A 25,063-nucleotide genomic window follows, 5' to 3' on the forward strand; every position below is an offset into this window, starting at 1 on the left:
TCTATTCATGCTTTGTTATAATATTATAATGTAGGTATTTCTGGGGTGGTTTTGTAGTTGTAAATCAGGATCCAATCCTTGAAATGACATGCTACATTTATTAGTGTAAAAATTCCTCCAGTACAACACAAACGACAATGTTTAGCCATGTCAAGCTGATTAATATGTAATTATTTGATTAGTTTTTGATCAAATAAACAGTATGGCCCATATATTGCAGATAATTAATACAGCTGTAATGATGACAACTTGGATAAAATAAAAAAATCAGCCTGAATATTAGTGTATTAGTGAATCACTAGATTGGGTCCTGTAGGATCATACAAGCATTACATCTGTATTTTGTTAATGTATCACCTCTTTCTAAGAATACAGTGATCAGGCCACAATATCCAGCAGTTTCTTCGTCTCTGCTTGGAACTCGTGTCTGGAGAAGGATCCTTATTTGAACAAACAAACAAACAACAGAGTTTTAACATCATTACAATTTCCATATACTAGCAGATACTGTATTTTAAAGCCTGTAAAGCGTTAAATTGAAGATTTTGAGCCCGTAGACAAAAGATATTATAAAAGATTGTATATCTGTTTCACACTGTGTATCATATTTAATCAGGCATGAAAATGGGTCAGGGGTGAAAAAGGTGAGAAGGGTGCTCCAGGGGTGATGTGGCCTCTGATGAGGCCGGGAGGTGGGGGGACTCCCACAGAATAAATATTACGGCCTCATTAGGGGACATGCTGTAACTTAACTTATTTATTCTTCCATCATGATTGACAGCCAAGTTTTTTGTTTGTTTGTTTTTTGGGCAAAGAAATCAACCTAATAAGTGTTTTCTACCATTATCGAAAAACATATCATCAACCACAAATGCTATTTGCTATTGCAGACAGAGCATGCCAGAAAAAAACATGTTTGATAAAAGTTTCCCTTTGCCAATTTTACAGTAGCCAAATAAGTTGAATGGAATAATAAGCCAAGCACAGGTTCTGAAAAAATACTGTATTGACATTTGTCTAAAGACATATGAAATAGAGCTGCCCTAACACACTCATACTGCAAAAATAATGTTTGTATTAGTGGTAACGATACTTTAGCATTAAATGTAACTTACTCTCTTAAGGGTACGTTCACATGAAGCGTCTAAAAACGGGTGGAAAACGCGAGGCGCGTCTCTTCCTCCACCAATTTCAGAGCGCTTAGGCGCTCGCGCTTCTGTAGCTTCTGCTGTTACTAGGCAACCATGAAGGCGCTGTCAGTTACAAAAACATTTCTGCTTTGGATTTTAAACTGCGCGGCACCATTGAAAATAAAGAGCTTGCGCGCGCAAAACGCGCTGCATGTGAACGGCGACTAAGCCTTTGGAGACACATACACACCACGAAATTAAATTGTGGATCTCTCCCCTGTCGTCTTCTCCCACGCGGATTGTTCCGCAGGAAGAAATGGCGCCCTGGATGTCAGTGGATGGCGCGCACGGTCTACGAACGCGGGACGCTCAGCTTTCACGATTTGAAATGGCTCAAATCCACTTTATATTAAGTTTTAACTAATCAATAAATACCATCCAAGACCCCTCCCCCTCCCCTCACCCCCTCAAAAAGAATTTCTCATCGGATCTACACGATTCACGTGGGTCACCTGTTTTGGCTTCAAAACGAAGAATTTCGCCGAAAGGTGAGGGATTTTCATGCCTGTTTAATACATCAGGCTTTAATGGCACATATAGTTATATAGCAGGGCTCTCAAGTTTTGGAAAAAGTTTGGAGTGAGATTACTTTAGGGGAGGAGCCTATTTGCTATTATACGCAATTCTCTCAAGTTTTTGCTAGAAGAATTTTATCTATCGTTCAAAATTAACCAGCACAAAATATAACTTATAACAACTGGTAAATCTGATAAAAGTCAAATGCATACAAATAAAATAAAATGTAGTATATATTTCAAAAATGCAAATGTATTAAAAAAAAAAAAAGAAAAAAAAGAAAAAGAAAGTTAGCCCCAAATGAGCCAACTTAACTGCAGTGCTCAATGTACATACTGAACACATACAATAGGATTGCAGCTGTGTGTGTGTGTGTGTGTGTGTGTGTGTGTGTGAGAGAGAGAGAGAGAGAGAGAGAGAGAGAGAGAGAGAGAGAGAGTAGGCCTACACATTTAAACTTATGAAAAAAAAACTTGTATTGCAGGTGTTTTTTGCACATTTTGATGCCTTGATGACAGTGGTAGGGGCTCAAACTTAACTACACTAACTAGTAATGGAATTATGTAATTTAATAACAAAATAATATCTGTTACAGTTACTGGGAAACAATGTACAGTTAAATTACAGTTACTTAAGAAAATGTTAAAGATTCACACGCATACAGATTTGATTTCCCAAATTGCATTGACTGGTCTAGACTCTAAAATATGAGACACCAATGTTTCAGGAGTTTAGGACACAGAACAGGAGTAATAAAATGTAATCAGTTACATTACTTTTAAAACACTTAAAATAATTATTCTACGTATTACATTTTAAATAGAGTAACTTCTGTATCCTATTACATTTCCAAAATGACCCTCCCAACAATGCTGATACATTTGAATTTTTGAAATATATAAAACAATTTATTTTATAAATTTGTCTTTTATCAGATTTACCCAGGGTTTGATTTGTGAAAAAAGCAGAGGGGGAATTGCCTTCAAAAACTTTTTCTCTCTACATAGGCGGAGACTGAACCAACTCCAATAAAGCTATAGCCTAACTAAGTAACCTAATGTTAGTGTAATCTGTTAACAACGCATATTATATACCCGTCTTTTTAGGCAAGTACCAGATTATGAGTGTCATGTCATGAAATGTTTTTAATACGACGGAAACTGTCTAACGTGATCACAATTTAATAATAATAAAAAAACATTGTAATGATTTCATTTCAAATAACGAATAAATTATATAGAGAAAGGAGCAAAGAACACAGTATTAACGGAGCTTTTTGAATCAGTAAAACACTGCGTCGCAAAATAATTTTGAAGCGCTCCAGTCGGATCACGAATCATTTGATTCAGAACGGGACTTCAAAGCGCGTATCGCGAATCATCTGATTTAAAACGGGACTTCAGAGCGCCTATCAAGAATCATTTGATTTAGATCGGAACTTAGGAGCGGGTTCGCAGGATGTTTTATCCCCACGGGGGATAAAAACGATTCAGCAGAGGCAGGAATGCATAGACAAGAGTGGGAGAAACAGTGTGGAAAAAGTTATCCTTTTCTTAGCGTGAGAAATACAAGGTGTGGCGTGAGAGCGTGTGAACTGGTTGAAATGCGTGTGTCTCACGGCGAATGCGTGAGACTTGAGAGCCCTGATATAGTGAGAGCAATTTAGTGCAGATGCTGATATTTATATGGTAATTATTATAGGTTTTAATGTAAATCAGTTAGATCTGACTCTACACATAAAATGCATTTAAAAATCAGCTGTCTCCTGATGTACAATAATGTCTTAGTAAGATGATATTTACATGCTTAGTTTTATGATGTTTTAAGACATATTATGCAACACAATACAATGATGATTGAGAGAATGATAAAAAAGTAAACATTCATCAAAAGTCTGATGTGATTCTTGACACTCACATTTTAACATGATTTTTTAAAAAAAAAAAATCTGCTTCATTAAGTCCAGTAAATGTTCATCCTAAAATATTACTAACAATTTAACAATTATTCTTAAGTTTATTTTACAAAAGGTAAAAAGGTTCCACAGCAAAAAGACACGTGAACCACAACCTGAAGTGGGACATTTTGGAAAGATGTTAAAAGGTCTTTAACTTAATAAAATATTAAAACTATTAATCAGACGAAATACGGCATGTAGTAGATTGTGAACAGCAGAACTTTCAGCATTTGAAGGTTTGGATCATGTTGATCATTTAGAGGCCTTAGAAATTTACGTTAAAAAAGACAGTAGACTTTATATAATTAAGTTACTGAATCTTTCTGTACCTTGAATGTTCTCAGTGTCACTGATGATGCTGTGGAGCGTCTCCTCCTCTGTGCTCTCAGTCTGTTGTGTGCTGTAGCTGTGATGAGACACACTGACACCAGCACAGCTGGAGATCCACAGTCTGACAGGTCTGGTGTGATGAAGCAGCTGTCTGACATTAGTATCAACTGTTAAAAAGAGAGAGTCATTATAATCATCAGAATGAAACAGCACTGATGTTTAACTGACCAAATAGAGGGGTTTGGATTTGATTATTGTTACTGTCACTCTGTGCTCGATAGTCAATACATCTGCATACTCAGGTAGATATGGAGATTATTTACTGAAACTGATAACATTACTGAACATGTTTAACTGAGCAAAAGACTTATTCTGCACAAATCCATTTTTTTTTTTTTTTTTGTCAATGCAATGAGAATATACACGATCAACATCATTCTTCCTCATTATAATATTTAATCATGCGGTGTTCTAAATTCGCTGATCATATTATTTAATGGCTCATTCATTTGATTAATTAAACATGTACCTCCAGTGAATGTCGCAGGGATTATTCTTTTTCCGACCCCTCTGCTGGATGATAACAGCCTGACATGAGTCCTCTGAGAGACATTCAGAGAGTATCTGAGTAAACTTAATGATCGGATCATTTCTGCTTCTGCTGCTGCTGTAGTTTGACCTATTGAAGACTGGAAACTACGGCGTGACCGGCGTACAGGGATTGAAAGGACCCTGCGGGCGCCTACTCATGACGTCTGCGTGCAGTTTGATTCATGCCTGTGTAAAATGTTTACAGGATTCGGTCACAGCAAAGTATATGGCTGCTGATACTTTCACCTTACAAGATATAATGTATGGTAGAGTCATACAATCTTTTGTTTGATTAATTACATTAAAAATAATGGCAAATATGTTATAAAAAAGTAGGTTCTGTTTATTATATTTATAAATAAATTAAAAAGATTTAATTAGTCTTACGATAAAAAGTGTCTTTATTTGTTTATTTATTTGTTTGTTTGATATGATGTGGTTCTGATGTTGGGCCAATATGTCACTTTATTGTTGAAACTATTTGTTCCAATTTGTTTTTTTTTTTTTTTTTTTTTTTTTTTTTTTTTTTTTTTCATATTTTGTTTTCAAAAAACCTTTTCCCCATTGTGTTTTTTTAAATAAATGCCTTGTTTGGGGTAATAAAAATCTGCTTTGAATAGAAAGACTGACTGTATTGTGTGACCTGAGTGGAGTTTTGTAAACTACATACATAGCCAATAATAATAATAATAATAATAATAAAACAGTATCAATATCTATTAGCAACCTTTAAATCGATTCTAAAAAAAAAGTCACAGCACTCACAAAGGTCAGTTTAAGCCACAAGCTCTGTTGTCAAAACTAAGACACACTTCTGCAAACGGAGAATGATTTCAGCAGCTGGATTATGATGGAGGCAGTGTTGCCAGATCGGGTTGACGATTTCCAGCCCAAAAGCTCACCAAAACCCGCCCACCATAGGCGGAGCTTCACTTTTATGCGTTTATAAAAGTTATACTGTATGATAATCGGACAGCAATAATAATAGTAATAATAATAATAATAAAAATAATAATTAACAACAATAATGCGCTTACCTTTGTCTTGTGCTTTATCTTCAGACAGAACTACAGCACGTATAAGTACACATTTGAGAACATAATGCAGAACTTTACACAGTCAGAACTGTTCAAGTCCATCAGCTGTCAATGTCAAGTTTACCAGAGTCTGGGTGGTTTAAAAGATGTTCTGATGCAGGACAGCATCGTACAGTCCCCATATTCAGTTTTGAATTTTTTTTTTTTTTTTTTTTTTTTTTTAAATCATTCAGATATTCACTTATTTCAGTTACAATTATATTTATAAGTCTTCTATTCATCTCTCACTACATTACACTACTCTTAGACGCTTTATCGTGTAACTTATATTTAGGCAATCTTGCCATCGCAATCACTTATATTGTCCTTTATAGCGCCAAAACCCCGTCACTCACGAGTCATCACATCTCACCAACATAAAATAAATTGATTGACAGGTCTGTTAAACTGAACTAAGAAGGGTTGCGTTAAGGTAAAATGAGTTGATGACTGCACTACACATTATTTTACTGTGGTACTTTGAGCTTGAACATATTAAAATAACATGACTAAAGATAAAAGCGAAGAAAAAAGCAGCTGATTGTCTACCCGCCCAATGCGTTATTCTCCGGTCCAAGCCGATCAAAAGAAACTCAATTGGGAGGCAACCTGCCCAATCTGGCAACACTGGATGGAAGGCGGTGTCATAGAAGTGAAAGTAAAACTGAGACAAGAATATTGTCCTTCCGATTATGAACTCTCGTATCAACATTTAGATAATTCCCATATAATCATATCAATAATTATTTCAGAAAACTCCAGTGAACACGTCAATGTTCAGTCGCAGGTAAGTCGACAAACACATTCACCTGAACAATTGTCTATCATGAGTTTGACTTGAGATCAGATGCATTTAACGGTTTTTGCAGCGACTTATTAAGTGATACTAAACCATATAAATACAAATGCAAATCTGGACTAATTTACAGGTGCTTTGTCTGGACTAATTTAACCTGTTGATTGAAGATGTGTATGTAAAATGTTGAGAGAGGCCTAGCGCAAAATGTGGCCACTTCCGATCAGCCCAGAGTGCGAAGGCAACGGCATGAAGAGTTTTCCTCCCATTGAATCCGTTACAAGGAAAACGCTTAACGTGGCTTAAAGGAGAAGTTCACTTACAAAACAAAGATTCACATATAATGTACTCACCCCCTTGTCATCCAAGATGTTCATGTCTTTCTTTCTTCAGTCGTAAAGAAATTATGTTTTTTGAAGAAAACGTTTCAGCATTTTTCTCCATATAATGGACTGATATGGTGCCCCGATTTTGAACTTCCAAAATGCAGTTTTATACGGCTTCAAACGATCCCAAATGCGGTTGTAAACGATCCCAGCCAAGAAAGAAGGGTCTTATCTAAGTTAATGAAACGATCAGTTATTTTCTTACAATAATACAATTTATATACTTTGTAATGTCAAACGCTCTTCTTGTCTTACTCTGCCTGTATTTTTTTTCAGGTTCATGACAGTTAGGGTATGTCAAAAAACTCCCATCTCATGTTCTCCCTCAACTTCAAAATCGTCCTATATTGCTGTTTTACCTTTTTTGTTGACGGTGTTTGATCTTCTTTGCATGTTCACTTTGCATAGACTGGGTCGGAACTTCTGCAGTGATGTAGGATGATTTTGAAATGATTTTTTAAGTTGAGGGAGAAAATATGATTGGAGTTTTTCGACATACCCTAACTGTCTTGAGTCAGAATACACAGAGTTCAGGGAGAGAAAGACAAGACGAGCGTTTGAGATTAAAAAGTATTTTAATTGTATTTTTTTTAATTAAAACAACCGATCGTTTCGCTAGATTAGACCCTTCTTCCTCGGCTGGAAAGAAAGACATGAACATCTTGGGGGTGAGTACATTATCTGTAAATCTTTGTTTTGGAAGTGGACTTCTCCTTTAATGTTTTAGTGTTTTTAAATGACCAAACTGAGTAAACACATTGTTAAAAAAGCATATAATGTACAAACAAGCAAATGAGTCCAGAATAATAACGCAACGCGTTTAATTATGCGTTAACATGGCTAAATGCATTAAAAGGGTTTTTTTTAAAAAAATACCAAACACAATAAACATTATTAATAAATCAATCAAGCAGACATGAGCCCAAAATACGAAAGCAACACGTTTAATTATGCGTTAAGCGTTTTCCTCCAAGTAAGGTACATAGTATATATGATTTATTAATAATGTGTTTACTGAGTTTGACATTTTAAAAACACTGTCTTAACGCATTAAGCCATGTTAAGTGTGTTCCTTATGAAAGGAAAACGTTTTACGCGCAATTAAACGCGACACATCTGCTTGTCAGTACATCATATGTTTTATTATTAATGTGTTATTGATATTGGTCTTTTAAAAACAGTGTTTTAATGCATTAAGCCACGTTAAAGCATTTTAAAAAATGTCCCGGCATCTATAGAGATGCCGCTGTAGCCGTGACATCTGGAGATGCCGCCGGAAGTGCCGCTGTGAGATGCTGATGCCGCATTTTTCTCTAGCCCCTGCAGAAAATATTGTAATTGGCCCATAAGTGTAAATGTGCAAGTATTCAGAGGCAAAACACACGCATGTTAACTTAGCATTTGTCTGTTTATTATAATGTTTTGTATTCATATTTCCAGCAATTCTCCATCAATGAAGTTCATTTGTGTGACTCTGCGTGAACACAGATAGAGATATGGTTGTTCAGAAAAAGAATTTATTGAAATGTTCTGGTAACTCTGAAGAAATGTTAATAATGCATGTAGAAAAAAAGGCGCAAACATTCAGTGTTAGAATGTATTTTAACAAACTTTATTTTTTCAGAAAACTTCACAGTATAATGTATTCGAAAGTAATTGTATCTTCTATAATGAACAATGTATATACGTGTTGTAAATACTTTTTCCCTGTTTTCTAGCACATTTAAATTTTAACCGCTGAAATATAGATGTTCGTCAGCTTTTTTGGCCGCTTCGTGTCTCCGTACCGTAATTCCACTAATAGACGTGCAGCAAATCCAGATGGCGGCTGGCGTTCGCAGATGGCGGCTCACTTGACCGCGGTCAACTGAGCAATAGACCTATTCTGCACAAATCCTGTTTATCTTGTCAATGAGACAAATACACATTTTGAGTAAAAGCCTGTTTGTTTGATCAAAATAATTTTCCCCCTGTTATAATATTTCATGACGCTGCTGTGTTCTGATTCACTGATCATATTAATTTAACGGTTCATCCATAGGCCATTAAACAAATAAATCATGTACCTCCAGTGAATGTCGCGGTGACTATTCTTCTTCCGACCCCTCTGCTGGATGATAACAGCCTGGCATGAGTCCTCTGAGAGACATTCAGAGAGTATTTGAGTAAACTAAATAAATGTCTCTGCTGCTGCTGTAGTTTGACCTACTGAAGACTGGAAACTACAGTGTGACAGGTGTACAGTGACTGAAAGGACCCTGCGTGCGCTCACTGATTACGTCTGCGTGCAGTTCGATACATGCCTGTATAAAATGTTTTACATTGGTTGCTGATACTTTGACCTTTTAAGATTTCATGTATGGTAGAGTCATACAATTGATTAATTACATTAAAATAATGGCAGAATATGTTATAAATGTTCTGTTCATTATATTCAGAAATAAATTAAAAAGATCAAAGAAGAAGAATAAAAAAGTGTCTTTATTTCTTTATTTGTTTGTTTGATATGATCTGGTTCTGACATGTTGGGCCTATGTCACTTTGGTGAAACTCGACTATTTGTTTCAATTTGTTTTATCATAGTAAATTTTTTTAGATACAAAACTAATTGATGTAGCCGAATAGCTTTTCCCTACTGTGGTTTATAAAAATGAATGCGAAGTTTCTGGTAATGTTAATAAAAATCAGATTCGTTTGAAATGGCATTATCTGCTTTGCATGAAAAACTGACTGTGTTGTAAGTGTGGCCTGAGTGGAGTTTTGTAAGCTACATAAATAGGAATTAATAAATAATAATAATAATAATAATAATAATAAAAAATAAATAAAAAAAACCTTTCCCAAAGTCACATAGGCTACAAGCCCTGCACTCAAAGTTTGAAGACACATTTCTGCAAACAGAGAATGATTTCGGGAGTTGGATTATGATCAGGTGTTGTGGAGGGCGGAGTCATCAGGTAAATCATTTAGTTACAGGTCAAAGTATAACTGAGATAAGAATATTCTTCTTTCGATTACGAACTCTCGTATCAACATTTAGTTAATTCCCATATAATCATATCAATCATTTGCAGTCGCAGGTAAGTCGAGAAACACATTTTTCTGAACAATTGTGTCTATCATGAGTGTGGCTTGAGATCAGACACATTTAACTAGTTAGGTAGGTTATAAAGTGATACTAAACCATATAAATACATTTTTAAAAAGAATAAAGTCAAATAAAGCTACATGTAGACACACATTGTACATTTGTGTCTTGCTTTGACTTGATTAATTTAACCTGTTCATTGTAGATATATATGTAAAATGTTGTATTTGGCCCATAAGTGTAAATGTGCAAGTATAAAACTCATTTGTCTGTTTATTGTAATATTTTGTATTCATATTTTTCTTTTCATCATCTGTGTCTTTCAGCAATGAAGTGTATTTGTTTGACTCTGCTGATTATTAGTGGAATTACATATTCAAGATCAGGTAATTTTCCACACCCACATAAAGAGATGAAGTGTGCGTTCAAATCCATTTATGAACCTTTTTTACATTTCCGGGTTTCTCAGCTGTGGGCAGTGAATGGGAGAGTAGGCCTATCACAAATATATATATATATATATATATATATATATATATATATATATATATATATATATCACATTGCGTAACATTACAAAAAACTAGTTAACCAGTGGCTTGAGAGATGACGTAGTGGTAATAATAGTAATATAAATAAATAATAAATTAGTAGGGGTGGGGGAAAATCTATTCACATATGAATCGCGATTAAAGGGAATTTGGTGTGATCGCGAATCTCAAAAGTGAAAGTAAATGCGCATATCAATAATGTCTCCCTAATGCCTGCAGTTTATATATAGTATGATTCCCCAATAATATAATTGCAAGAGAAAACATTAAAATATGTTTTTTCTTCCATATCATATTTATTTTCTTTAGGGGTTCCGTAATAGGCCTACATGTCATTTCCTTTACAAACACAGCAATATATATGATTTATTAGGAAGTTAGTAGTTAATAGGATATCTTGAGTCAGGACTACCCATAGTATAGACTGGTGTGTTTTTGTATCAAAATACTGATGTGATGTCTAGTGTGCACAAAAAAGTGTATGAAAAATTGTGGATCGTTATTAAAAATCGAAAAATCGTGAATTGATTTTAATCGAATCATGACCCCAAGAATCGATATGAATCGAATTGTGAGGCAGGACCTATCAACAGATTCCCACCCCTAATAATTAGTGCCGAGATTATATACACAAATTCGCGTAGATTACTTGTGTGCTTTAATGGTTTAGTGGTAGAACTTTTGTCAAGCATTTCTGAAGTGGTTCTAATCAACCTTCGTATAGTTTTTTTCTCATTAAAACCAAAGGTGTTCATCAGTGATTGTCAAGAGAAATTACGTGTTTGTGTGCATTTGTTTTGTGCTTTTACCAGAACAAAGCGCTCGATCGTCTGTGTAAAGACTGCGCATTGTGCACGAGCGCCAAGATAAAACTAATAACAGCGGCAACGAGCCATAACACATTCCAGCAAGAGGTCCTCACCTGTTATTTAACAGACCAACGAATTTCTTATCGAGAAATGGAGATGTTTCTTTCATTTAGGTACATGCGTGCCGCGAGATGCACGAGTTGCAAAAAAGTAGTGGGGTCGTAGGGACACGTCCCACCCGCAAATTACTTCTATAGGTCAACTTTGCAGCCCAGGGGGCCCGTGGTAATAGTGTAGTGAAATGTATTGCACTACAAACCAGTATGTTCATAATTAAGATAAAACATTAAAACATGGTAAGACACACCAATTTGTAACATCAAGGATGATACACACGGATGATACACAAATAAGCCTACCCATAAATTTTACAAATGGCCATCCCACTCAGGCAAAATAAGGTGGATAGTTCATTTGTAATTATAGTTTAGTTTATAGTTTATGTAATACTAACCAGCTCATCATTGCTACAAAATAAATGGACATTAAATTTTTATCTGAGCTGAAATTATTTTATTAAAATTATTTTATTGATTATTTTATTGTAGAAAGTCTCGAGTCTTTGCATATAAGTCTCAAGTCAAGTCTATGGAGATAAAATAATGCCATAAAGATTTGCATGTGAAGAGTACGTGTTGTGCAAGTGTACATAAGACTGTAAGCGTAAATTAAATTTGCATGTGCAAGAGAAGCTTTGTAAAAGTGTAAATCGCGTTTCAAGCGTAAGAAAAAAAGATTTGCAGCATTTTACTGTTACTCATAAGTGTAATTCATGTATTGTGAAACTGCAGCTTTATGCTTTCGCAAAATAAATACGATCTGCATTCTTCCGACTTCCATTTCTCCGCGCTTACACTTTTGGCACGTTCTTTTCGCTAAAATGGTGTCAAGACGGGCAAGTCCAAGTCGAGTTGCAAGTCCTCAACTTTAAGGGTCAAATCGTAAACAAGTAATTAGTGCTGTTTGCCCAAATTAGTGTCTCTGTATTAAATACTACTAGTACTTTTGTGGTACTTTCAGATGTCCTTTCGGTTGTATTTAATTATAAAATCCTTTATAATCTATAATAACATTAAACATTTAATATTTTCTCTAAACCTTCTTGGATATTAAGACAGCTGCAATTATGGCCAAATTAAAGATTTGTTGTATGTTGTTTGCTCCTACTGATAATAATAATAATAATAATAATAATAATAAATTTAGGAACACCTGATCACATGACAAATTACAGAAATGAATCTTCCCATTATAAAACGATATTTAACTTCTTGAAGTTTTTTTGTTTGTAATGCCATTTTTCTAAGTTTATTAAATGTCATCTTTTGTGACAATAAAAATTTATTCAACAATTTTAATTAAAATTACAATACAATCAAAAGAATAACAGTCAAATTAAATCAGAGACAATTTTGTGTTTAAAATATTTAAAGTTTTGAATATAGAAATATTAAACGATTTAAATGACTAAATTTATACTTTAAAACTGAAACTGAAACCGCCAGTAGGTGGCAATAAGTCAAAGTATTTGTGACGGAATCATTTATTCAATCCATTAAAAAACGTAGATTCATTCATAAACGAAACAGCGCTCTTTGTGTTGACGAAATAGAGGACCATCAGACAACAGTGTTCCTAAAATGTAAGTTACTTAATATTAACTTTTGTCTAAAATCAAAAATTAATAAAACTGTATAAATTCAGTTTCACTTTTGCAAACTCCCTTTATAATCATTAAAAACTGTCACTTGTCTTAGTTCATCGCGATCTCACAAACGTGCATTTTAATTAATGAAGCTCTCTGCACTGCATTTGAATCTATTATTTACATCGTCTCTACACTTTGTTATAATGAAAAAAAAACTGCAGTCTGCTTTCACGATCTGTGCTGTGTGGAGCAGGACGCGCACCGATAGAAGCAATGTGTCAGCAATGTGGGATATTCACAATGAATTTTATTACAGGAATAATGGTATATAATTATAGTATGTGTGTATTTTTGATTAAGCTATAGCATGTGTGCATTTATAGTGAATGTTTTTAGACTACCGTTTTTCAAACAAATAGGCTACCTATAAAACCATGTAGTTATATTTTTACCATGGTATTGAGGTACCATTATGTGTGGTTTTAACTGTGTTTATCATGATTTAAAATGTATGCTTGCTACTATGGGAGACCAATGCTTAAAAAAAAAAAAAAAAAAAAAAAAAATCTGGGTCAGAATAAATTTAACCATATAAAACTGGGGTTGCTACAATTTTTACAGATGTTACTGATTGATAATGAACAAAAAAATTACCTCTGCATCCTCAAGCTACTATCAAATGTGCATTTCTAAGAGACAAAAAAGTGATATTATTATTATTATTATTTTTATCATTATCAGACAATCCAAAACCTGTTTCTTGATTTGAAACAATATTACTCATTAGAACTCATTTATTTTGTTAAAGAAAATTAATGGTCTGGTTTCTACAACTTTTACTTTAGAGCAAAAATCTGACTTTAAACGTGAAAGAAATAGAGATTTGACATTTATCGTGATAATTATCGATATCGACTGATATGAATAAAATTATTGTGATAATTTTTTTGTCCATATCGCCCAGCCCTAGTTACTACTTTACATTAAAACACAAAGTTATGGACTACTTTTATGACTTGCTGTTTTAAAGGTTGACAGTTCAAATTAAACAAGCTTCACTTTTAATAAGACTTGTTTTCTTTCTCTTATAACAGAGCAGTATGATGTGGTGGGACCTGCAGATCCTGTATTTGCTGTAGCTGGTGAAGATGTGATTCTGCCCTGTTCAGTCAAACCCAGCACCAGTGTTGTGGACATGAGAGTGGAGTGGTTTAGACTTGATCTGAAAGACTCACAAGTGCATCTTTATGATGATCATGTAGACAAAAACACAAATCAGTTTGAGTCCTACAGAGGGAGAACAAAACTGAATCATCAAGAACTACAGAGTGGAGATGCATCACTCAAACTCTCATCAGTCCGAGTCTCTGATGAAGGACTTTATAAGTGTTTTATTCAGTCCAAATCCTGGTATGATGATGCCACTGTTAATGTCAAGGTTGAAGGTGAGAAAACCATTGAAAACTAAAGGCTGGAATACACCACAACTTTTAAGATTTTAACAGTTTTTAAAACACTAGGCATCACACACTTACTAACTTTGTAATAGTTACAAAGGGAAAATGGCCATCATACACTACACGACTGAGGATCACAACAAAGTCACATAGAAACATGCACACTGTTGGAGACGTGTGATATGTGCTCTCCTGAAAAAATCAAACATGTTTGATATCCTCAGACTGTATATCGGGGCAAAAGTTGTGTAGTTTATTCCAGCCTTAACATGCTCTAATTAACATAAAAAAGCCAGAAAAACAACTGCATGTTCTTCTTGTTGATCTGTAGCTGTAGGACGTCCCCCAGTGATCACTGTAGATGGGTTTGATCATTCAGGAGGACTTCATCTACTGTGTGAATCTGAAGGTTGGTATCCTGAACCTGATCTTGAGTGGCTGAACAGTGAAGGAGTCAGTTTGAGTTCAGAAACTACAGAGACACACAGAAATGAAGACGGATTCAGAGTGAAACACACCATCACTGTACATCACAGAGACGACAAGATTCACTGCAGAGTCAAACTGAGACATCACGTGCTGGAAACAGAGATTATCACCACAAGTAAGTACGGACACTTTATTACTGTATTTTGTGATCTCATGGTATTTTTGATTCAGTAAAAAGATTTTATGATTATCAGCTGAGTCCATTATGTCATAAAGTTGAAGCACTTCTATGCACCATTCAGAACTCAACATTATATATTTTTTAATCATCTTGTCAAATATGTTTGATTTACACAGTGTGATTAATTACTGTTTTGTTTTATAGGTAAAAGGTTTAGTTCTTGGAGGACATCAATCATCCTGATTTCAGTTTTTGTTGTGCTCAGTGTGATTGCTGGAATACTGATAGCTGTGTTTGTTCATAAAAACAGAGGTAAAATGCTTGAATTCTTGTTATTTTATATATCTATGTAAATAAAGCAGTGTAGGGATAATTTTCAAGGCAATCATTCAGACGTAGCACAGAGCTCATTCAGTAAATGCACAGCTATAACAGATGTGATTTAAGTCTAGATTTAAATATGGCTACTGTTTTAGCACATCTGATCTCTTCTGGAAGCTGATTCCAGCTGCAGGTAGCATAAAAGCTAATAGCAGACTGCCCCTGTTTTTTCAGTGAACACTTGGTATTTCTAACTGACTTGATCCTAATGATCTGAGTGATCTGATAGGTTTGAATTCTGTAAGCACATCTGCAATGTATTGAGGTCTTAGGCCATTGAGTGATTTATAAATGAGTAATAATAATTTAAAATCAATCCTAAATGTAACTGGAAGCCAGTGTAATGACCTGAGGACTGGTGTGATATACTCAGATTTTCTGGTTCTAGTCAGAATCCTGGCAGCAGTGTTCTGGATGAGCTGCAGCTGTTTAATGGTCTTCTTGTGAAGGCTGGTCAGGAGTCCATTACAATAGTCCACCCTGCTGCTGATAAAAGCATGAACTTCTCAGAGTCTTGACTGGAAACAAAACATCTAATTCATGCAGTGTTTTTGAGATGAAAATATGCTGATTAGTTATTGCTTAGACATGACTACTGATACTAAGGTCTGACTCTAGAATCACAACAAGATTCTTGACTTGATTTTTAGTTGTTTGACGCTTAGAGTCAAGGTCTGCATCCACCTTGAGAAGTTCATCTTTGTTTCCAAATGCAATGACTCCTTGTTTAACTGAAGAAAGTTCCATAGAATATATTTGAAGAATATTCCACTCACTCTAGAAGTATCTTGTGATAGTGTCAAATGCAGCACTGAGATCAAGTAGTACCAGCACTGATATTTTGCCTGAATCAGTATTTAATCAAATATAATTTATTATCTTTATGAGCGCTGACTGACAATTGTCCAGGTGTCCATTTCAGGTTAAGAAGTTGTTTAGCTGATTGAAAACAACCTTTTCAAGGATCTTGCCTATAAAAGGAAGATTTGATATTGGACTATAGTTGCTCAGTATGGTTTTATCCAGATTGCTCTTAACAACTGCAGTTTTCAGTGAGTTTGGAAAAGTCCCAGAAAGAAGTGAAGTGTTTACCACTTCTAAGAGATCTGCTTCTAAACATTTTCAACACATTTTGAAAAAAGATCAGCAAGGCAGCAAGTTGGCGTTTAAAGGTGCTGTACTGTTTCTTTCAAAGTTTTGCCATCCATTGTTTTGAAATCAGACATAGTAACTGCTTTTTGAAATTGTGGTCAAATCTGTCTGAATTCTGCATAACTTGTGGATCGCTTTTCTTATATTATTGATCTTCTCAGGAAAGAAGGAAGAAAACTCCTTGTATTTGCTGTCGTTGCTAACATTGATAACAGTTCAGTAAAGTCTTCAACAGGCTGGAGAGTATTTTGGAGGCCTGTAAATAATGATAAATAGGATGTGTGGAGCACCTTTTAGCACAAAACACATATATTCAAAGGACAAGCAATGACCAAATGATTGCATTGATAGACATCTTTAAATAGAGCAGCTACACCTCCACCTCTCTGAACAGAGAGAGAGAGTTTGGTCCCAGCGTACACCAGTTCCTCCGTTTTCTCTGAGCAGCTTAGAAGTGGAGATGCTGAAAAGAGGGATAATGTGTCTGGTGTGAGGGGCTGTGGCTCTGGCATTTCCAGTGGCTGAAATATGTTGTCCTGGCTTTCCTGTTTGATTTCCAGAAAGTCATCATTGGGTGCTGAGTCTCTGAGTTGTTCTAATGCATCACAGTCTGTCTGTAGGCAGGACTCAGTCGGGACAGTGTCCATGAGCAGTGTCTGTTGTGGCTGTGTGGTGTTATCAGTGTCTTTGTGGGATGTGTCAACCACATGATGATTCAGGAGCTGATGTGAAATCCTGTGCTCATTCATGCTCTGTTCAGGTGTGTGTGTCATTCAGGTTGGGTGGACTGGCACACACTGCTGAAGGATGATGGAGGGAGAAGTAGATGTTGTCCTTTAGCACTCTTGCACCCAAGTTTGCTTGGGTGGAGGCCATCTGGTTTAAACAGTTGTCTATGACCCCAGAAAAAAATTAAGTTGTCAGTGAAGTTTACTCCTTATTGCAGGTTTTAATTTTCACAAGTTTGATTTACTTTTAAATTTTATTGCTGAAAGTCATGAACAAATTTAATTTCCACCACATCTCAGATGATTGTGTTTTTTGTTTAATATCAATCTATGATGAAAACTTTAAACAGGATACATTTTCAGTTGTAGTTTTAACACAGTGTTGAAAATAATCAGTGAAAATAATTGCTACGAGACTTGCTGAGATAATACCAATAATAATAAACTTGGATCAAACAGGATTTGTGAAAAATCAGGCACTATTTGAATCACATAAGAACACTTAATCTAATTGATTTTACAACTAAAACAGAGAAACAAAGTATATGGTTTTAATCAAAAGTTTATTAAAGTAGTTAAAAAATATATATATTTAATTAACTGAATGCAAGAATTAGGGCCATTGGAGTTTTTTCAGAGAAATTAAATTAAATTAAACTTTAATAAGACATAAGCTATGGAAACTGAGGGTAAATTACAAGAAGGTTTTAAAGTGAAATATGATTTTAAATGAACCAAACAGAGATAATGTATTTGGGAGTGAAAATTCCAAACAAAGTAGAAAATTTATATAAGTGTAACTATGATATTTAGAAACTACTTCTTCTCAAATTTTTTTTTATTAAGTTTTGCAGACATCTGGAGTGTTTTTCCTCAGTTACACAATTTCTTAAACTCCATTACCCAATTAAACTTTAATAAATACATAAATAAATATTATGGAAACTGGGGTCCAAATTACATTCTCAATAGTACCCAGTACAGGGCTCCATATTTTAATAAAGGAATTTTATTTTGGAAGAGTATCTGATTTTCTCAAGGTGGATGCATTGCAATACCTATGTAAGTTAAGAGAAATATCCCCAAATGGAACCAAACAGATGGCATTTTAATGAAGTTTGGGAATGAAAATTCCAAACAAAGTAGAAAATTTATATAGTGTGACAAAACAGTTTTAGAAACTACTATAAGAAATTATTTTAAAAGGTGGAAAATATTATCACTATCTTTGAAAAAAAAAGTACTATCAAAATGAGTATACTCCTGAGATTTTTGTTTCTGTTTCAGAATCTTGGGGAGCTAAATGGCCCCTTTGGGCACCGCTAAAATCAAAGTATCCACTATAAAACAAAACATATTATATTAAGTACCCTTTTACGTAATCCTCCCTCTCTTTTAATTTATTTGTTTATTATTTTATTTAATTATTAAATATTATTATAAATTGATGTTTGAATAATGTGTGTTCTGTATTTTTAATTTTTATTTTTCCCCCTATTTTTCATATGTAAAAATGTCTATATATGTAAATGTTATTGTTGTTTTTTTTATTTTTCTATTTATTTTTGTTAATGTGTTGGTGGTGGGTATTACCACAAAAGTGAATGGAAGATAAAGTAGAAGGAAAAATGAGGAATAACCGTTGGTAAAAAATATTTTGTCTTCAAATGAAAAATGAACTTGTATAATTGTATTAAATGTGTTTTTTTTTTTTTTTTTTTTTTTAATTGACAGACATAATGAAGTATACATTTATTATGTTACAAAAATGTAAAACAAAATTTTGTTTACACATTTTCCTTTTGATATGTTACCTCATACGTGAAATATTATGTTGAGGATACAATTTTTTTTTATTATTATTAAATTTTTTTAGTTAAATTGTAGGTAATTGTTAATTAATAGTGAGATAATTTAATTCAGTATTAATGTCAAGTCTGTTTTCATCCACAAAATGCTTAATTAACACATTGTGCATTCATATATTTTTGTGAATATGGTCCTGTAATTTATTATTGTTCCTCAATCACAAATTATATTTATATTTTATCTGAATTCTGTTTTTCTTGTCTTTATTGTAAATCTTCTCTAGAACGCATTCAACTAAAGAATGAACACAGTCAACTACAGAATGAACACAGTCAACTACAGGATGAGGAGAGGAGAATACAACATGGTGAATTTCATTTCTTTATTACATTATTAATTCATTATTCATTTTTCATTAATATATAAATTGGAATTTTTCAGCAGTAAAATACCAATTTATATATTAATTAATTTTGTGTATATCTTGTCTGGTAAATGGTCACCAGTATATAATATATATTTTTTCAGGTCTGGTTGTGAAAAAGACAACAGAGAGCTGGATTTAAGTGCAGTATTGTTTAAAAAAAAAAAAAAAAAAAAAGAAAAGAAAAGAAAAGAAAAGAAAAGACATAAATAAACACAGCAAACTAAACAACCAACTTAAAATAAGATAACACCAATAACAAACCAAAACCAAGAATATAAATACACATAGCCATAACTACTTAAACACAGGACAGTTGTAACTAAATCAGTAGCCAAGACAACTGATTTTTTTAACACATAAAAAAAGTTTCAGACTGTAGCTTTAACTATTAAACTGAAATGGTTAAAATGATAATGGATTACAGATATAATAATTATGTAAATCATATAAAATAATTACAATAAATAATCTAAATAAAATACAGATGTTTTATTTTTAAAGTCTTTTACTATGTAGTGCCCTTTAATTTGGAGCAAGAGAAACTGAGGGTGTGGCTTTATTGCTTGAAGCTGATTGGTCAAATTTCAGTTTGTGATCTCTAAACCAGAACGTAATCTGTTCTGGAGGAGGTTATCTGTGGAGGGTAAGTTACTATGGTGATGAACACTGCTAAAAGACAAACCACTTTCATGGTGCCTAAAACTTTGCAGAGCTGGAGCACACTAAACTGAAACTTACCTGTCTAGTCAGCTAAACCAGCCTCATGATCGGGTTAATGATCTAAACTGGCTACATGTTTGGGTTCATGGCCCCTGATGTACACTTGTGTGATGTTAACACAACTGAATGATCATAACTTGTTAGTCAAAGTAATAAAAATTATATAATGTTCTTTTCTCATCTTTTTCTGAATTTTCTTTAGAACGTGATCAACTTTTGAAGACAATTCTACAATTCGACAATTCTAAAGGTGAATGTTTTATATAATCTTATTAAAATATAAATTCATTCATATGTTTGCTATTCATTGTATTTTATTATGAGATATATAAACTCTGTAGAGTCTTCTTTTATTTTGTTTGTCTTCAAGTGCTGATTGAAATTATTGATTTCATTATTGATCTAAAGATGAATTTTGTTATGAAGCCTTTATAACTTTATAGTTTCTGTTTTCAGCTCTCACATATTTAAGAACATACAAGGGTGAGTCAAAAAAGTTAAAAAAAATTATTTATTTTTAAATCAAGGCATGTTTCATGGCATCAAAATTAATGTTTTAAATCAAAATTATAATATAATGTAAATTAAATATGACATTTATTTACAATTAATTGTGTATCTTTGTTTTTTGTTTGTGTTGTTGTAAAGTTCTCATGATTCCTATAAAATAAATAATTGTCAATGTATTTATTATAAACTCATCTGTAAAGCAGAATTTTCAATAATTTTTGCAGGGAATGTGATTCTGGATGCTGATATGGCTCATCCACAACTCATCGTGTCTGATGATGGGAAACAAGTGAGATATGAAAACACACAAATGAAAGGAAAAGGAAAAGACAGATTTGATAATTATCTTGCTGTTCTCGGGAAGGATGGATTCTCCTCAGGGTGTTTCTACTTTGAGGTGCAGGTGAAGGGACAAACTAAGTGGGATTTAGGAGTGACCAGAGAATCTGTTAACAAGAAGGGCTTGATCAGTATGAGTCCTGAGAATGGATACTGGATTGTGGGACTGAGAGATGGGCATTATCAAGCTTGTGATTCTTCTGTTTACTTTTTTTCTCTGAGTGTGGATCCTCAGAGGGTCGGTGTGTTTGTGGATTATGAGAAGGGTCTCGTCTGCTTTTATGATGTGGAGTCCAAGTCTCATATCTACTCTTACACTGATCAGTCTTTTAATGAGAAACTCTATCCATTTGTTTGTTTGGGGTATTGGAGTAATGGAAACTCCACACCACTGATCATCTGTGATGATTACTAATGAGATCAGTGAATTTACATGATCAACTGAAATAAAAGAAAATGCAATAAAAATGGTAACAGCAATAACTAGATAATAAAGTTCATAGACAAACTTTGAAGTTGGTTTGAGAAAGCCAGGCCAGAAAGTTTTAAATGTTTTAAAAGTTGTAAAAGTTTGATAGACAGTTTGAAAAAGTTTTAAAAATCTAAAGGCAAAACAATTCATACATTCATACATACATATATTACATCTAAATACACTGACAGGGTTGCTATGCAGTTGATAGGGTATTTAGGGTTGTACCCAAAGTGATTGCTGGTTTTGCTATGTAGTTGCTAGGTGTTGCTCTGTGGTTTCTAAGGGGTGGTTGCTTCAGTTGTTAGGGTACTCAGGGTGGTTGCTAGGCTGTTGCTAAGTGGTTGCTAGGTTATCTGGGCAGTTACTGTGGTGTTGCTATGTGGTTGCTAGGGTACACAGGGTGGTTGCTAGGTTGGTTTGGATGGTTGCTAAAGTGTTGTTATATAGTTGCTGGTAAGTATCATAGACACTATACAGACATAGATAATGAGTCTCAACAGATTAGAAATAGTACACAGAAAGGAAGTTTGATTGAGTCTCAAAGGATTCTGGGAGTTTTGAGTTGGAGTTTGAATTTGGCTCATTTGAACATTCTGTCAATGTAAGTCTGTGGGATTTTTCTGATTTTTATTCTTCAGTTTTATGAAAACAATAAATCCTATGAGTTATAAAAGATATAGCAACTGACTTCAGATCAGTCTGAAGATCTGAGCTGAGTTTGGTGGTTGTAGAGTTAAAGCTGTAGGTCAGGGTTCCTCAAATCTTGTCCTGGAGTGTCGCTGTCCTGCACAGTTTAGCTCTGACTCTGATCAAACACACCTACACAAACTAATCAATGTCTTCAGGATCACTAGAAATCACAGGAAGGTGAACTTGATCATGGTTTGAGTTAAACAATGCAGATCATCAGCCCTCCAGGATCAGATCTGAGGAACCCTGATCTAGTTACAGTCAACAGAAGAAGAAGAATAATATGTTTAGCATTTTAGTAAGTCAGCTTTTCTCAAGCCAATTAATCTAAAATATTATTTATACTACCAGTCAAAAATTTGGACAATAAAAGGGTAATTTTATTTTGATTTAAAAACTTCTGCTTAAATGACTGAAAATAATTTATACAAGAAAATAAATAATGCCTATATGACTTTCTTAACAAGACTGATGCTTTACTTTAACATGAATAATGTTTTGATCTGGAGCACAAAATGAATGAAAACATCATGAAGATCATACAGTTACTGCTTCTTCAATAGTGTTTGTTGTTTGTTGATGAATGTTCTTCATTTTCATTTTTTATTATTAATTTGATTTTTAATTTTAATTTTGTATTTCATTGAATTCTTGTGTCTTTCCAACACTGTTTTAATTTTTCTAGTGTTTTCTTGTTATCTGTCTGAAACTCTCTGTTCAATACAAAATAGATTTGTACTGCCAAGCTCCTTAAAGGACTGGAATATACCTGGTTTTGCGTACCTTCTATTTTTGTTTTTAGGTTGCATTCAGCCCTGTTTTGCTCTAGTCTCCTGTTCTTTTTGTAGTTCTTTTGTAGTTTTCTTGTTGATTAGTTTCCTGATGTGTCTTGTTGTTAGTCTGTTAGCTCTTGTGTTCATGTTTCCTGTGGTCTTTGTTGGTTTTGTTCATTGTTGAATGTGTTGTTGGTTTCCTCAGTTCTGCACTTGTGTTTCTTGGTTTTTGTTCCTTGTTCTTGGTTTATTGTTTGTGTAATAAATCCTGTATTTAGTTTTTACTCTCCCTCGTCTCTGAATGTTCACCATCATTATAAAGACTAAATAAGTGTCATAATAATAAATTATTAAATAAAGCAAATAAATGCAAGTTCTGTGTCTAAATCTTCTGAAGTTATTCAGTGATAATCATGGAGTTTACAAATCTCTGAAAGTTTAACACCTGATGTAAGTGCAGTACTGTAACATCTTTCATTCAGCACATTTACATATTAATATGTGCTCAATATGTGATTCTTTACTCTTTTTTTGTAGGTAAAAGGTTTAATTCTTAAATTAGATTTTTTTTTTCTCCAAACAAAAAAATCAGTATCATCATATTTTTGTTACAGCTGTTGAGAAAACACACGAACACAATAAAACCACACTGATTTACCATAAAAGAAATGCATAACTGCAATAACCAGGATTGTATATAGAGCCTGTGCTTTAGATACTATTATATATTTAAAATGAAAGTATTTTTCAGTTATTGTTACTAAAATATTACAGATCTGAAAAGAGATTTTAAATTAGCTCTTTTTAATTTTCCAAATTCATAACTGAGATCATTTTAGAGCTCATTGTTTTTTAAGTCTAGAATATAAACTGGATAAAATCCAAAACCATCAAAACATTTTTTTTCTCTTAATTAAGTCGGCTTGAGAAAGCCAACTTACTGATATGCTATTTTCTTCTGAGACTAAATCTGTCGACACTAACTTGTCCTAGAGCTTTAACTCTACAAACTCCAAACTCAGCCCAGATCTTCAGACTGATCTGAAGTCAGTTGCTATATCTTTTCTAACTGATCGGACTTACGGTTTTCCTAAAAATGAAATAATGATTTCCCTTCTATGTACTGTATTTCTAATCCATTCAAACTCATCTATCTATCTATCTATCTATCTATCTATCTATCTATCTATCTATCTGTCTATCTATCTATCTATCTATCTATCTATCTATCTATCTATCTATCATCTAACCATTACTATCTATCTATCTATCTATCTATCTATCTATCTATCTATCTATCTATCATCTAACCATTACTATCTATCTATCTATCTATCTATCTATCTATCTATCTATCTATCTATCTATCTATCTATCTATCTATCATCTAACATTACTATCTATTTATCTATCTATCTATCTATCTATCTATCTATCTATCTAACCATTACTATCTATCTATCTATCTATCTATCTATCTATCTATCTATCTATCTATCTGTCTATCTATCTATCATCTAACCATTACTATCTATCTATCTATCTATCTATCTATCTATCTATCTATCTATCTATCATCTAACCATTACTATCTATCTATCTATCTATCTATCTGTCTGTCTATCTGTCTATCTGTCTATCTATCATCTAGCCATTACTATCTATCTATCTATCTATCTATCTATCTATCTATCTATCTATCTATCTATCTATCTATCTATCATACTATCTATCTTCTATTTATCTATCTATCTATCTATCTATCTATCTATCTATCTATCTATCTATCTATCTATCTATCTATCATCTATTACTATCTATCTATCTATCTATCTATCTATCTATCCATCTATCTATCATCTAACCATTATCTATCTATCTATCTATCTATCTATCTATCTATCTATCTATCTATCATCTAACCATTACTATCTATCTATCTATCTATCTATCTATCTATCTATCTATCTATCTATCTATCTATCTATCTATCT

At 33.5% G+C, this 25,063-nt stretch overlaps 1 protein-coding gene across 1 annotated transcript in view; it reads left to right on the plus strand.

The window, feature by feature from the left end:
* Positions 1-6,440: 6,440 nt before the first annotated feature.
* LOC127157904 (butyrophilin subfamily 1 member A1) overlaps positions 6,441-25,063 on the plus strand; it is a 131,088-nt gene continuing 112,465 nt past the window's right edge. Inside the window, exon 1 of the mRNA XM_051101086.1 lies at positions 6,441-6,447. The gene's annotated coding sequence lies outside the window, so the exon portion shown is untranslated. The remainder of the gene's footprint in view (positions 6,448-25,063) is intronic.

The sequence above is a fragment of the Labeo rohita genome, unplaced genomic scaffold (assembly GCF_022985175.1).
Source record: "Labeo rohita strain BAU-BD-2019 unplaced genomic scaffold, IGBB_LRoh.1.0 scaffold_125, whole genome shotgun sequence".
Taxonomy (NCBI): Eukaryota; Metazoa; Chordata; class Actinopteri; order Cypriniformes; family Cyprinidae; genus Labeo; species Labeo rohita.